Genomic DNA, 17,063 nt, shown 5'->3' on the forward strand with positions numbered 1-17,063 from the left:
CTCCAGCCTGTGCGACAGAGCGAGACTCCATCTCAGAAAAACAAACAAACAAACAAAAAACCTAAAATGAGCAACTGAAAATTAAACTATTTTCAATTTGAAAATAAGACCTAAAAAAACATATAATGTGATACAATAACTCATGTATTTTATTTATTTTATTTATTTATTTGATACAGAGTTTCTCTCTTGTCCCCCAGGCTGGAGTGCAATGGCTCCATCTGGGCTCTCTGCAACCTCCATCTCCTGGGTTCAGGCGATTTTCTCCTGCCTCATCCTCCTGAGTAGCTGGGATTACAAGGCGCCCGCCATCACGCCCAGCTGCATTTTTTGTATTTTTAGTACAGACGGGGTTTCGCCATGCTAGCCAGGCTGGTCTGGAACTCCTGACCTCGGGTGATTCGCCCATCTCGGCCTCCTAAAGTGTTAGGGTTACAGGCGCGAGCCAACGCGCCCTGCCCTCATGGATTTTCATAGATAAAGACTGAAAGATGCCATGGAGAAAAATAACATGAAGAAGTGGGACTATATGATTCAGTTTCTTGTGCCAGTAATGACACTTAGTTGCTTTTATTTTGTGGGTGTGTTTTTAAATTTTTATTTATTTTTGAGACGGAATCTCGCTCTGTCGCCAGGCTGGAGTGCAGTGGCATGATCTCTGCCGACTGAAACCTCCTCCTCACGGATTCAAGCAATTCTCCTGCCTCAGCCTCCCAAATAGTTGGGACTACAAGCGCACACCACCACCCCAGGCTAATCTTTGTAATTTTAGGTAGAGATGGGGGTTTCACCATGTTGGCCAGGTTGGTCTCGAACTCCTGACCTCAAGTGATCCACCCTCCTCGGCCTCCCAAAGTGCTGGGATTACAGGTGTAATCCAACCTAAAGAAGTAAATTTTAAATTAACACAATCAAGTAAAATATTTCAAAATGTCTTATTTAACCAAAACCAAAATACTACATTAAAAAGCTCACATTTTCTCAAATATCTTTTCAATGTTTCTTGCACTTTTTTTAATGATTTCAAGGGTTAGAAGTTTTTTCAGTCTTTTATGAACATTTTTAAACATGTAGAGAGTTTTGAAAAATAGTGTGATAAACACCAATATACCCTTCACCTAGATTTTTTTCCATTTGAAAGTAAATTAGAGGCCAGGCATGGTGGCTCACGCCTGTAATCCCTGCACTTTGGGAGGCCAAGGCGGGCGGATCACGAGGTCAAGAGATCAAGACCATCCTGGCTAACACTGTGAAACCCCATCTCTATTAAAAATACAAAAAATTAGCTGGGTGTGGCCGTGGGTGCCTGTTGTCCCAGCTACTCAGGAAGCTGAGGCAAGATAATCGCTTGAACCCGGGAGGCGGAGCTTGCAGTGAGTCGAGATTGCGCCACTGCACTCCAGCCTGGGCGACAGAGTGAGACTCCGTCTCAAAAAAAAAAGTAAATTAGAAACATAACACCACCACAATATACAAATTATATCCCCCCTGAGAATAAGAACATGTTCCTTCATAACCACAATGGTTATTACACCTTAAAAACCACTAATATTTTCCATTATCTAATATAGAGCTTATATTTATATTTCCTCAATCGCCCCAAACATGCTTTTTTTCTCCCCCAATCAAGCATTTGAATCTGAAAACAGGTGGAATTTACCATAAAGATAGGTCTGATTTCTTTGATTTAGGGTGTCTCTGTGTGTGTGTGTGTATGTGTGTGTGTGTGGAGATGGAGTTTCACTGTTTTGCCCTTTGGCTAATTGCAACCTCCACCTCCTAGGTTCAAGTGATTCTCCTGCCTCAGCCTCCCAAGCAGCTGGGATTGCAGACATGTGCCACCACACCAGCTAATTTTGTATTTTTAGTAGACATGAAGTTTTGCCATGTTGGTCAGGCTGGTCTCGAACCCCCGACCTCAGGTGATCCACCCGCCTCGGCCTCCCAAAGTGCTGGAATTCCACTTTGGGAGGCGTCACTGCACCAGGCCCAGGGTCTCTTATATTATCACTTTTAAATTGATATATGAAACCAGAATTTTAGTGCATTGGTCTCCAATGAGAAATACAATAGCTAGAGGTTTAGTTATTCACAGCCATTTTCAAAATTTACTTGCTAAACTTGGAATTTAAACAAGGGATTTTATTACTTAATTTGAATTTTTTAGTAAGCTGCCATCCACAAATCAAGTGTCAAACACCACCAGGATGTGCCTGGCTGACTCCAAGACTAGGAAAATATTTCCTGCCCCTGAATTATACATGAGTGGATCTTCCTCCTTAATAATTTGTGTGCTCACATTGCTTCATTGCAGCTGCCACTACCTTAGTTTAATCTTCATTTTTTAAAAATTTTGGCTTAGCTCTGATTATCTGTTACTATATAGCAAACCACCTCAAAAGAATGGCTTAAAATAATAGCATCATCTATTTTGCTCACAAATCTGAAGTAATGGGGCTCAGCTTTGGTTTTAGTTTAGTGACTGGTGATAGCGCCTTCTTGGAAAGCTTCTTCACTAGCAGTTTTGGTAGTTGGACTGGGAAGACTCAAACAATTGGCGTTCCTCAGCCGCCTCTTTCTTTCTCTGTAGGATCTCACCATGGGTCTCTTCCTATAGTGTCTGCAAGCTAGCTAGACTTCTTTCATGGTGCCTAGGGGCTCTCTGGGCAAATTTGCCAAAAGAAGTCAGCAGAAAGCATATGGCCTCTTGTAATCTAGTCATTTTAGTTTCAAAGGGACACTTCTGCCTCATTCTATTTCTCAAGGCAGTCACAAAGTTCTGCTTAGATTCAAAGGAAGGTGCCACAGACTCCACTTCTACCTGGAGGAAGTATTGGAGAATCTGAGAATATGCTTCAAAATCACCACTATTGGGCCAGGCGTGGTGGCTTACGCCTGTAACCCCAGCACTTTGAGAGGCCAAGGCAAGCAGATCGCCTGAGGTCAGGAGTTCGAGACCAGCCTGACCAACACGGAGAAACCCCGTCTCTACTAAAAATACAAAATTAGTCAGGCATGGTGGCACACGCCTGTCATCCAAGCTACTTGGAAGGCTGAGGCAGGAGAATCACTTGAACCCGGGAGTCAGAGGCTGTAGTCAGCCAAGATCGCAGCATTGCATTCCAGCCTGGGCAACAAGAGCGAAACTCCATCTCAAAAAAAAAAAAAAAGAAAAAGAAAAAACAGCACTATTACTCAAACACATTAGTAAATAGTGTTCAGTCCTGTCCTTCCCACTTCTAGGAAAAAGAGAGCTCATTGATGCCAGACTAAATGTAATAAAACTATATTTCATTGTGTCATTTCTCTTGTTGATATCATTCAGTGGTCAGCGTTCTCTGCAATCTTTGGGAGATAGTTCAAATTCTTTACAAGGGAAATAGAGTACTCACAATCAGGCTATTGTTTCTTTCTTGAGTCTCATATATAGCCATTTCCTATTATTGCACTCTGTTTCAGGCATACTAAATTATTTTCCCTGTATTGCTATTGTTTCAGACCACTGGATATTCAAAGCCTCCTTCCTGTGAAAATATTTTCTTCCTTTTTTTTTCTGATTAGTTTCTATAAAACGTTCAGGGTTTACTTTAGACATCCTCTTCTCTAGAAAACTTTTGATCTCCTTTACCTGAGTTCTGAATTCCTTCTAGGCACTTGCAAAGCATTGTGTGCTTATCTTTGTCATAGCACGTATAATGATGCATTGTTCATTAGATAACGTGATGCCAGCCGGGTGTGGTGGCTCACACCTGTAATCTCCCAGCACTTTAGGAGGCTGAGGTGGGCAGATCACCTGACGTCAGGAGTTCGAGACCAGTCTAGCTAATATGGTGAAACCTTGTTTCTACTGAAAATACAAAAAGTTAGCCAGGCATGGTGCTCGTACCTGTAATCCCACCTACTCGAGAGGGTGAGATAGGAGAATTGCTTGAATTGGGAGGTGGAGGTTGCAGTGAGCCGAGATCGTGCCATTGAACTCCAGCTTGGGCAACAAGAGCAAAACTATGTCTCAAACAAACAAACAAACAACAAACATGATGCCCATGACATCTCCTTGTTTTTTTTTGGCGGGGGGTGGGATATATGTATGGTTTCAGAGGTAACTACTCTTTTTACATTGACACCACATGGTTCTAGTGGAACCCACCAATCATAAAATCTCACGGCCTTGACCATAAGATTAATCCGAATTTTTCCATAGAATTTCTTACATATGAACTAAAGAAGCCCCTTCTTCTTTGATGATGAAGTTTAGATGATATCTTAGTCCATTCCAGCTGCTATAGCAAAATACATAGACTGGGTGGTTTATGAACAACAGAGATTCATTTCTCACAGTTCAGGAGACTGGGAAGTCCAACATCAAGGTGCCAGCTGATTAACTGTCTGGTGAGGGCCCACTTCCTCATAGACAGCTGTCTTCTCACTCCAACCTCACATAGCAGAAGGAAAGAAAGAGGGTTCTGTCTCAGGCCTCTTTTATAACAGCACTAATCCGTTTATGAGGGTTCCATTCTCATGACTTAATCACCTACCAAAGGCCTCACCTCCTAATAATATCATCTTACGGGTTAGGATTTCCATGTACGAATTTGGAGATGATACACACATTCAGACCATAGTGGATGATATGAGATCAGGGGCTGCTATTGTTTTGGTCTCAAGCAGTCATCAGATAAATGAGATAGATAAAGATAACACTCAGAGAGGCAAGGTATATGATAGGGATAGAGAAAGATAGAGATATATACAGAATTTGGGGGAGTTCTAATGGCATCCAGGTTCCTAGTTTCAGATAGTCTCTTCCAGTAGCGAGAGAGAGATAGTTTTTCTTATTTTCTGTATATTATGGTGTTTGACATTTAAAAAAAAAAAAAATTCTGGCTGGGGAGAGACTGTCTTTACCAGGGCTAACCAGTTATTAGAGACAGCAAGGGCTCAGCCGAGAACATGCCTTTGATATGCAAACTCACCAATCTAGAGCTATACCTGCTATATCCAACCTGTATATTCCAGGAGGCAACATTTCTCTGCCTTAATCAGAGGAGGACCAGTTACCAGGTAACCAGGGACAACCTTTGTGGTTTAGAGCCCATAGAAGTATTTCAAACTAAATTGTTTACCCTTCCCTTTCCTATTTTTCCTATGGCAACCCCATTGAACGCTTTGACCTAAACCTTACCCTCTCTCCTGTCTTCTTTCCCCGACCTCCCTGGTGTCTTTCCGATGTGTGACCTGTATGGCATGCTGTGACTGCTGTCTCTGCAACTTGTGAGTAAACTTTGTTACTCATAAGTAAACAAAAATTACTTGTCAGAAAATGTTTTCCTGAGTCTCCTCTGTCTCCTTTTGTGTCCTCCCTGACTGACTACCTCATAAAAGAATGCAAAAATAGCATATATTGTTTTTATGTTGTCAGGGCCTTGGATAACTCATGACACAAAGACTCAAAATACGCAATATAGCATCATGAAAGGAGCAAAGGATAGACTTCTAATTTAAGACGGTGGAATGAAAAGGTATTTTTGGCTTTGCTGTCTCCTGAGGCGGCGCTAAAACAACTGTGTAATGGGTTGAAATATGTCGTCCAAAAAGATGTAGAAGCTTTAACTTCCATTATCAGTGACTGTGTCATCATTTGGAAACAAGGTCTTTGCAGATGATTAAATTAAGAATAGATCTTTCGAGTGGATTGTAGTCAATATGACTGGTGTTCTTATAAAAGGGGGGAAATTTGGACACAAAAACAGGCATGAATAAAGGAAATAGGATGTGAAGACACAGGAAGAACGTCATCCACAACCCAAAGAATACCTGAGGATACTAGAGGCTGGGAGACAGGCATGGAACAGATACTTCCTCCCAGTCCTCAGAAGAACCTCACTCTGCTGAACGCTTTAATATCAGCCTTTCAGCCTCTGGAACAGTGAGACAATACATTTCTGTTGTTTGAGCCATCTAGTTTGCAGTGCTGTGTTACAGCAGCTCTAGGAAATAAAGATAGACTGTAAAGAAAAAAGGAAGTAAAAACCTCACAGAATCAGGCCAGGTGCGGTGGCTCATGCCTGTAATCCTAGCACTCTGAGAGGCTGAGGCTGGCAGATCACCTGAGGTCAGAAGTTCAAGACCAGCCTGGCCAACATGGTGAAACCCCACCTCTACTAAAAATACAAAAATTACCCAGGCATGGTGGCATGTGCTTGTAGTCCCAGCTATTAGGGAGGCTGAGGCAGGAGAATCACTTGAACCCAGGAGGCAGAGGTTGCAGTGAGCTGAGATCACACCACTGCACTCCAACCTGGGTGACAGAGTGAGACTCCGTCTCAAAACAAACAAACAAACAAACAACCTCACTACATCAGAGAAAAGGGGGAAACAGGAATCAATTTTAAACTCTAGAAGGAAGACTAACAAATGATAAATAACTTACAAAGTAGACTTAAGGAATGGAATCTGAAGTTGGCAGTAAAAAAAGTCTAAAGTAGCCTACTCATTAGATAGTTTAGAAAGGCACAGGCATTTTTACCACCAAGTTATCTCTTTAGCCCTATATAGCCATGTAATTTCTTCTCTCCCATCCCTGTATAGTCTTGAGATTTATTCTTTATAGAGAAGAAACAAAGAGTCTATGAATTGGAAAAGGTAGAGGAAAAGGGCTCCGTAGAAGACAGCATACTGAAAACAGGAATATTAAGTGAGAACTTCCATACTGACTCCTAAATCCCCAACCTTCTTCCTTCGAGTCTGTTCCACTTACTCAACCCAGCCGACAACCTGCCCAGTAGAAGACCATGGTTGGATGTATGTAGAATTCTACAAGGTTGTTTGCATGCATGTAGAATTTCTTTCTTTCTTTCTTTTTTTTTTTTTTTTTTTGAGACAGAGTCTCGCTCTGTCGCCCAGGCTGGAGTGCAGTGGCGCGATCTCGGCTCACTGCAACCTCTGCCTTCCCAGTTCAAGCGATTCTTGTGCCCCAGCCTCCCGAGTAGCTGGGATTACAGGAGCTCACCACCACACCGAGCTAATTTTTGTATTTTTAGTAGAGACAGGATCTCACCATGTTGACCAGGTTGGTCTCCAACTCGACCTCAAGTGATCCTGCCTGCCTCAGCCTCCCAAAGTGCTGGGATTACAAGCGTGAGCCACCGCACCGGGCTGTGCATGCAGAATTTCAAATGAGCTTTTGTAGCATCCTGCTTTCAAATATAAGAAGACAGCAAGTAGTCAAAAATCTCCAGGGATTTGAAGAAAAGGTCCAATATGACTCAGTAAGAGAAAAACAATTTGAAGAAAATAAAAGATTACTCAGGGAGATAGAAACACCAAAAAACTGTATCATTAACATCCTCAGAAAAAGAAGAGGAAAGATTGCTTCCATGAAACAAAAACAGCTGCAGCCAAACAACATTTACAGAAAAAAAAACTTAAAAATTGAAAGTATGAGAAGAAAAAATTCAGGAGAAATATTAGAAGAAAGTTAAAGGAAATGTCCTAGAAAGTAAAGCAGTAAGACCAAAGAAAAAAAAGAAAAGGGGGCAGGGAAGGTAAATTAGAAGTCCCACATTCAAATACGAGGAATCATAGAGAAGCAACAGGGGAGGGAGGTCAAATTTGTTTAAAGAGGGAAATGTTAGAAATCCGCCATTCAAATAATAGGAGTCTCAGAGAGATGACAGAAGGGAAGGAGATCAGCTTTTATTTAAAGACCTATGCCTTTAATTTTTAAGGGAAATTATTTTCTTCCGAGAATTTTATAATAAGCTATAGTATTGTTTAAGTGTGGGGGAAGCTCAAGACATTCTTAGACATGGAAACTCTCCCAGAATTCACCTTCTTTTTGAGACTGAGTCTCGCTCTGTCACCCAGGCTGGAGTGCAATGGCACAATTTTGGCTAACTGCAACCTCCACCTCCCGAGTTCAAGCAATTCTCCTGCCTCAGCCTCCCAAGTAGCAGGAATTACAGGCATGTGCCACCACACCTGGCTAATTTTTTTGTATTTTTAATAGAGACGGGGTTTCACCATGTTGGCCAGGTTGGTTTCAAACTCCTGACCTCAGGTGATCCACCCGCCTCTGCCTCCCAAAGTGTTAGGATTACAGGCGTGAGCCACCTTGCCTAGTCCCCAAAATTTACTTTTAATGTTCTTGTTTTCAGTAAGAACCCCCACAATGAGAAAATAAACCAAGAAAGGAAAAGATGTGGGATTAAGGAAGCATAATTTTTCTTTTAGAAAGAGATGATGAGAGATGAAAGATAATCTATAAGATAATGAAAGTGATTAATACATATTAGTATATTAATATGCATGTTTTAAATATGTTATTATATATGAATATATATATATCAACTCCCATAGTCCTCATATAATATAATGTAGGTGTACTCATTTTTCATCATTTTACAGTTGAGGAAATTGAAGCTAGAAAGATTAGGTGACTACCGCAAGATTGGACAGGGAGTAAAGAGCAGAGCTACAATTTTTACCCTTAAAGCCCAGTTTCAGGCTCTTAACCATTAATGCTCCCTTTCTTGCTTCTAATTATACTGATCTAATCAAAATTAAGATATCATCATATTTGGATGATAGGAGGGCATGAGAAATATTCAGATGTGTGATGCTAGCAAAGGTGGAGGTGGTGGTAAAAAAAGAGTCTCATTTTCATCTTCTATAATGGCAAGTCAATAGATGGTTTCCAAACCAAAAATAAAAATCAAGAATAGCAACATATGTATAGTATTTGAAGAACTGTAGGCCTAAAAATACCAGCTAAAAAGTAGGGAGTAGAAAATATGTGTGTGGTGGGAAGGTGCTATTTTTCTTCACAAGCCTTGTGGGGCTGTTTGAATTTTCAATCTGTAAGGATACATAGATTTAATTTTAAAAAATAAAACATAAATTAAAAAATAAAAGCATCTAGGCACAGTGGCTCATGCCTGTAATCCCAGCATTTTGGGAGGCTGAGGCAGGCAGATCACCTGAGGTCAGGAGTTTTTTGTTTTTGTTTTTGTTTTTGAGATACACTTTTGCTCTTTTTGCCCAGGCTGGAGTGCAGTGGTGCAATCTCAGCTCATTGCAACTTCCACCTCCCAGATTCAAGTGATTCTCCTGCCTCAGCCTCCCAAGTAGCTGGGATTATAGGCGAGCAAGTAGCTGGAATTACAGGCAAGTGCCTCCACGCCTGGCTAATTTTATATTTTTAGTAGAGCTGGGAGTTTCACCATGTTGGCCAGGCTGGTCTTGAACGCTTGACCTCAGGTGATCCACCCGCCTTGGCCTCCCAAAGTGCTAGGATTACAGATGTGAGCCACCATACCCATCCTCTTAATCAACTTTTGTTCTCACTGAATTGGATTTGCATTCATCAACTTAGGTATTTACTGAGTTTGAAGTTACAACTCTTTGGGAGAGAGAGGATAGTACTCAACTTTATCATTTATGGTAATTAGTATTAATATTGGAGGGGAGAGCAGCTCCTAACTACAGTGTAAGAGAAGAGCACACAAGAGAGATCCTGTATAGACAAGTTTGATACACAAAGTCGGATTAAAGAAAAGTCTAGATACTTGTAGCACTGGTATCATTTATCAAACAGGAATAGCAAGAACCAAAGGGTAACAGAAACAATTTAAGGTTTGGTACTCAGAGGCTGAGAGAGAAGAGGCATTAACTGAGTCTGCCTTATTTCATAACTTTGTCCATAAGTAAGATTTTATCATAGACATTAAAGAGATATTGCCTTTAGGTAGCTCCTTAGCTGTAATGGTCACCCTGTCTCCTGTATTTTCCTCTTCAAGAACTTGTGATGGCTTTCATCGACTGCAGGATAAAGTCCAAACTGCTCAAGCTCACATTTAATGCCTTCCATAAAAAGAAACCAACCTGTCTTCCAGATTAATTCCTGTCACATCACTCCTGGAATTTTTACCAGTCTCCATGATTCACATTGTAAGTTTTTATATCTTTTCTTATAAACAGAAAATGCCATTATACCATGTAATTAATGTTTAAAATTCAAATATCCTTTAGATTTCAACACTGCTTACTTTTTTTTTTTTGGAGATGGAGTCTTGTTCTGTCACCCAGGCTGGAGTGCAGTGGGGCGATCTCGGCTCACTGCAACCTCCGCCTCCCGGGTTCAAGCGATTCTCCTGCCTCAGCCTCCCGAGTAGCCGGTACTACAGGCACGTGCTACCAGGCCCAGCTAGTTTTTGTATTTTTAGTAGAGATGGGGTTTCACCATCTTGGCCAGGATGGTCTCGATCTCCTGACCTTGTGATCCTCCTGCCTCAGCCTCCCAAAGTGCTGGGATTACAGGCATGAGCCACCACGACCGGCCCTATACTGCTTACTTTCATAGTACCCTTCCCAGACTTCTAAAGTTGTGAGGCACCCTGGGGCGGGAAATAGCACAATTCTGGGTTAACCAAGGTGGAGATGCCAGTGGAAGGACATTGGCCACCACTACTCAGTGACAGCATGTCACATATTTTCCACAGTTGAACTCTCCATGTATCTTAGACAATCCATAAATCACTGAAATCATCACTGAAATCATTTTCCCAGTTGGCTTGCTCAAGGACGGATATCCTGCCCTGACCTCTTTGTTACCTTCCAGCCAAGCTACTTTACCCAAGGAAAAGAAAACAAAACATACCTTCCTCAGAGTTTGCCATTTCAATCTCCTGCCACTTAAATTTGTTAAACAATTCCTGTTTCTGCTTTATTTCCGTACTCTCATATGCAAGTAAATGCTAATTAACTGATAAAGACTGATAAAGATCGCAAAGCTGGGCCGGCACGATGGCTCACGCCTATAATCCCAGCACTTTGGGAGGCCGAGGCAGGCGGATTACCTGAGGTCGGGAGTTTGAGACCAGCCAGACCAACGTGGAGAAACCCCGTCTCTACTAAAAATACAAAATTAGCCGGGCGTGGTGGCACATGCCTGTAATCCCAGCTACTTGGGAGGCTGAGGCAGGAGAATTGCTTGAACCCAGGAGACGGATGTTGCAGTGAGCCAATATTGCGCCATTGCACTCCAGCCTAGGCAACAAGAGCGAAACTCTGTCTCAAAAAAATAAAAATAAAAAGTAAATAAAATAAAATAAAGCTCTTATAGCCATACCTACAAGGCCAACTCAATTAGAACTGATGCTGCAGTTCCTGAGCTAGACTTGGAGGGAAAACAGGCTACTGCAAAGCACTCTATCCTGTTGTATTTGCCTGTAAACCACCGACAACTAGTCATCACAGCCACAGAATGCGTCAGACCCAGCCTCCCCACTGAAGAACAGTTTGTTTGTCCTTGTGTAAATTTAATACAGGTTCATCTTTCAGGTTTCCCGCACAGATTAGGAGTTTTGTGTTGTCGGGATCACTTCCTCCTGCTATGCACGTATCAACACCTTCTTTCAGAAATTGACAACACACTGGACACAGCCCTGACTCCAAGAGTTTTGGTTTTAGCAAGAGTTGACGAAAAGAGTCAAACTCTGTAAAATATTCGAAGATATTTATTCTGAGACACATATGAGTGACCATGGCCCATGACACAGCCCTCAGGAGGTCCTGAGAACATGTGCCCAAGGTGGTCGGGGTGCAGCTTGGTTTTATAGATTTTAGGGAGGCATGAGACATCCATCAAATACATTTAAGTATATATTGGTTTGGTCCAGAAAGGTGGGGCAACTCAAAGTGGGAGGGGTGCAGGCTTCTAGGCGGGAGGGGGGGAGCTTCCAGGCAAATTTAAATATTTTACATTTAAACATTTTCTGGTTGACAATTTGTTGAGTTTGTCTAAAGACCTGGGATCCATAGAAAGGAAGTGTTCAGGTTAAAATAAAAGATTGTAGAGACCAAGGTTCTTTTGAAGTCTTATAGTGGCTGTCCTTAGAGACAATAGATGACAAGGATTTCCTATTCAGATATTTAAAAGGTGCCAGACTCTTAGTTAATCTCTAGATTAACTAGGATTGGGAGGGCCAGGAAGAAAAGATCTAGCTATGTTAATAGAGATGATGATGATGATGATGATTATTTTTGAGATGGAATTTCTATCTTTTTGCCCAAGCTGGAGAGCAATGGCACAATCTTGGTGCACTGCAACCTCTGTGTCCTGGGTTCAAGCAATTCTCCTGCCTCACCCTCCCAAGTAGCTGGGATTACAGGTGCATGCCACCACTCCAGGCTAATTTTTGTATTTTTGGTAGAGACAGATTTAACCATGTAGGCCAGGCTGGTCTCGAATTCCTGACCTCAGTTGATCTGCCCGCCTCAGCCTCCCAAAGTGTTGAGATTACAAGCATGAGCCACTGCAGCCAGCTGAGATTTTTTATGGATGCAAATATTCCCCCCACAAAGGACAGCTTTGCAGGGCCATTTCAAAATGTGGCAAAGATCCATGTTTTGGGGTAAAATATTTTGACTTTCTTCTTTGTCACTTGTTATGCCAGAGTCAGATGGGAAAGTAAGTCATGATATACAGGGTTAAATAAAATCCATCTGATGAGAATTTATGGTTAGTAGGGCATGACTCCCCAGACCCCTTAGATAGGAATTAGGGTAAGATTAAAAAATCAGAGCTTAGTCCTCACAAGTAAAAAGTGATAGGAAGGCTGGGCACGGTGGCTCATGCCTGTAATCCCAGCACTTTGGGAGGCTGAGGTGGGTGGATTGCTTGAGGACAGGAGTTTGATAGCAGCCTGGCCAACATGACAAAACCCATCTCTACTGAAAATACAAAAAAAAAAAAAAAAATTAGCAGGGCGTGGTGGTGCATGCCTGTAGTCCCAGCTACTTGGGAGGTTGAGGCAGGAGAATCACTTGAACCCAGTAGGCGGAGGCTGCAGTGAGCGAAGATCATGCCGCTGTACTTCAGCCTGGGCGACAGAGCGAGACTCTGTCTCAAAAAAAAAAAAAAAAAAAAAGTGATAGAGGATGTGGTTTTTTGTCCAGTGTAATCACCCTTGACAGTAAGTTGAAAAGACCACAGATTGGAGCTGCCTGGCTTAGAGGGTTTGTGCATATTTATGTTATTTGAACTGAGAAAGAGGGGCCAGTGCATTTCCTCTGCTTAAAATTATAGGAGAGACCTAGAGAACAATTGTGTTAAAAATCATGTTTTTAACCACTTTGTTACTTTTGTTTTTCAATTGAGCACAGCTTAGAATTCTGTTGAAAAAAAAAAAAGAACATCATTTTACCACCACCTCAATGTTCCTTTTCATGCCCATCATCATCTTTTTTTTTTTTTTTTTTTTTTTTTTTTTTTTGAGACAGAGTCTTGCTCTGCCACCCAGGTTGGAGTGCAGTGGTGTGAACTCGGCTCACATCAACCTCTATCTACTGGATTCAAGGGATTCTCCTCCTCAGCCTTCTGAGTATCTGGGATTACAGGCATGTGCCACCATGCCTGGCTAACTTTTGTATTTTTAGTAGAGACAGGATTTCACTACGTTGGCCACTCTGGTCTCGAACTCCTGACCTCAGGTGATCCGCCCACCTCGGCATCCCAAAGTGCTGGGATTACAGGCATGAGCGACTGCACCCATTTTTAACTAGGATTTTTACAATATTCTCCTAGTCAGGATTAAGATCTGCCTTCCTCACATTTCAGCTAAGACCTCAAACTTTCGTCAGGGTATCTTTCTTTACATAATGGAGCTTTCCTGCAAAGAAAACGTTAAGTCACCCCTCATTGTCTTCAAGTTCAGTTACCAAATTGCTTGGTGCAAGGCTGAGCAGTGTGCAACTTCAACTTCATGCACTGCCCTCCCTTTATAGTATACAATTCATACTAAACTACTGTATGCTAAAGGGAAGAAACTGGTGGAAAGAGAAAAATTAAAGGAGTGAGAGGGAAAAAAAAATCAAGGGGGTGAGGATGGGGAGAGATGATCTCATTTATGTCCATATATATGAATATATATTTTAACTTGATAATTTCCCAACTTATTCCTCCTGTCCAAACCCCAGAGTCTCAGAGAGGCATAACCAACAGTTTCCATGCAGTCTCCTGTGAATTATCATCCTGGCTAACACGGTGAAACCCCGTCTCTACTAAAAATACAAAAAATTAGCCGGGCGAGGTGGCGGCGCCTGTAGTCCCAGCTACTTGGGAGGCTGAGACAGGAGAATGGCGGGAACCCGGGGGGCGGAGCTTGCAGTGAGCTGAGATCGCGCCACTCACTCCAGCCTGGGCGGCAGAGCAAGACTCCGTCTCAAAAAAAAAAAAAACAAAAAAAACCAAAAAAAAAAAACATTACAAAGCTAAATGACTAATGTAAAATCCCTTTTTGTTTTTCATGAATTGAGGCTTTTCTCATTCAATTCCAAAGAGAACTTTGACTTAATCCATTAGCACGTTTGAGCTTCTTTTACTGTTTAGCGCAGTAGGACTTGTCTTAGATTAACTTGGTACGTATTTCACCAGTGAATGCCTTATTCCTCACTTTTAGAAAGCGTTGTTTACATTTTCTTCTGAATCTGGTCTTTCTCCAGTCTTCTCCATACTAATAAATACCTGTACTTTCCATGCATCAGCTCAGGTAAATGATCTAGAAGTCGTTCTTCACTTCCTTTCCTTAATACATTTTCCTCTCCAATTCAGCAGCAAGTCCGGATGATCCTATCTCCAATATATCTCTCAAATTCCTACATTTCTCTCTCTCTCTCCCTTTATTCTCACCACACTCACCCTATCCACAATCATCTTTTATCCACTATTCTTCAGTACCTCTGAAGACTTTCCCTGATCTGACCTTTGACTTCTGACCTTCTGACTTTCCCACTCCACTCCATTCTCCTGTAGCACTGAGAGTCATTGTCTTAAAATTCAAATTGCATCAAGTGACTTATTTAAAATCCTTCCAAAGGCCAGGCGCGGTGGCTCATGCCTGTAATCCCAGCAGTTTGGGAGGTCCAGGCAGATGAATCATCTGAGGTCAGGAGTTGGAGACCAGTCTGGCCAACATAGTGAAACCCCGTCTCTACAAAAAATACAAAAATTAGCTGGGTGTGGTGGTTCATGCCTGTAGCTCCAGCTACTTGGGAGGCTGAGGCAGGAGAACCACTTGAACCCAGGAGGCAGAGGTTGTAGTGAGCAGAGATCGCGCCACTGCACTCCAGCCTGAGCAACAGGAGGGAAAGTCTGTCTAAAAAAAAAAAAAAAAAAAAAAATCCTTCCACCGCTTCTCAATACATGTTTTTTTGTTGTTGTTGACAGAGTCTCGCTTAGTTGCCCAGGCTGGAATGCAGTGGCACTATCTTGGTTCACTGCAACCTCTGCCTCCTGGGTTCAAGCAATTCTCCTGCCTCACCTCCAGAGTAGCTGGGATTACAGGCACGAGCCACCACGCCCCACTAATTTTTGTATTTTTAGTAGATATGGGGTTTTACCATATTGGCCAGGCTGGTCATGAATGCCTGACGTCAAGTAATCCACGCTCCTCAGCCTCCCAAAGTGCTGGGATTATAGGCGTGGGCCACCGCACCCAGCCTCTACTGTTTTTTCTTTTTTTTTTTTAAGTTTCTCAGATTTACCAAGGCTTTTCTTATCTTCGAAAATGCTTTTCCCTTATTTTGCTTCTCCCAAGTATCCTCTACCCTCTCCTATTTGCTGTCCGCTCTCAGTTCAGTCTTTGTTTAGCTCTTTGTATTTATAAATCTGGTATTATTTTATCTTGCTTTTTCTTAATATTCCTGAAAATGTAACTCTGTGAAGATGTAAACTCTGTGAAGACTGAAAGGCAGAGGCCCTGTTTGTTTGTTCTGTATGCTCTACACTTTTCTTGGTACATAATTTCTTTCTTTTTTTTTTTTTAAGAGACAAAGTCTCGCTCTGTTGCCCAGGCTGGAGTACAGTGGCACAATCTCAGCTCACTGCAACCTCCGCCTCCCGGGTTCAAGCGATTCTTCTGCCTCAGTCTCCTGAGTCGCTGGGATTACAGGCATGTGCCACCACGCCCAGCTACTTTTTGTATTTTTGGTAGAGACAGGGTTTCACCATGTTGGTCAGGCTGGTCTCGAACTCCTGACATTGTAATCTGCCCTCTTCGGCCTCCCAAAGTGCTGGGATTACAGTCGTGAGCCACCACGCCCCCAGCTGGTACATAATTTCTTAAATCATATTTGCTGAACACACACAAAACCTGTTAAATGATTGTAATGCAAGCACAACTATTTATTTATTTATTTATTTTATGTTTTTTGAGACGGAGTTTTGCTCTTATTGCCCAGGCTGGAGTGCAGTGGCATGATCTCGGTTCATTGCAACCTCCACCTCCCAGGTTCAAGAGATTCTCCTGCCTCAGCCTCCTGAGTAGCTGGGACTACAGGCCCACGCCACCACACCTGGCTAATTTTTGTGTTTTTACTACAGACGGGGTTACACCATGTTGGCCAGGCTGGTCTGGAACTCCTGACTTCAAGTGACCCACCCACGCCGGCCTCCCAAAGTGCTGGGATTACAGGCGTGAGTCACTGTGCCCAGCCGAGCCAGTGTTTGAAGAGTAGATGTGAAGAGAGTTAAAAAGGATTTTAAAAAATTGAGAACAATAATGATGGTGATGGAGGTGATTAACAGATGTATTAGATTCAGTATAGAAATAATTGAGGCCAAAGGGGTGCAAATAACTCGTGACCAAATGGGAGGGTTACGGGAGTGAGAGACTCCACGTGACTGAGGAGCAGCACATGTGAAGCAGATTAGGAAAAGGTACACTATGGGATGGAGACAGGGGACAGAGTAGCATGTCACGGTTGGAAGTGATTCTATATTTCAAAAAAGGTGGTAGGGGCTAGGAAGTGGCTGTGGGGCAGAGAGATTCCTTTAGAATAAGACCTTATAGGCAAGATTTCCCCAAGATTTTCTAATGCCAATGAATGTTTTACCTTTGTCAAATCTGTGACGTCCTGGTGCCTGAATAGAAGAGCCTAGAATGTCTTCTGGAATGTGTCTTTGAGGACTGAATGACTCATCTGGCAGCAGTAAAACAAAGTCACTTCAGGCGCTATTAGCAATGCATGCATTTCAATAATTCCCAGAGCCAATTTGTTAAATG

The sequence above is a fragment of the Chlorocebus sabaeus genome, chromosome 11 (genome assembly GCF_047675955.1).
Source record: "Chlorocebus sabaeus isolate Y175 chromosome 11, mChlSab1.0.hap1, whole genome shotgun sequence".
NCBI lineage: Eukaryota > Metazoa > Chordata > Mammalia > Primates > Cercopithecidae > Chlorocebus > Chlorocebus sabaeus.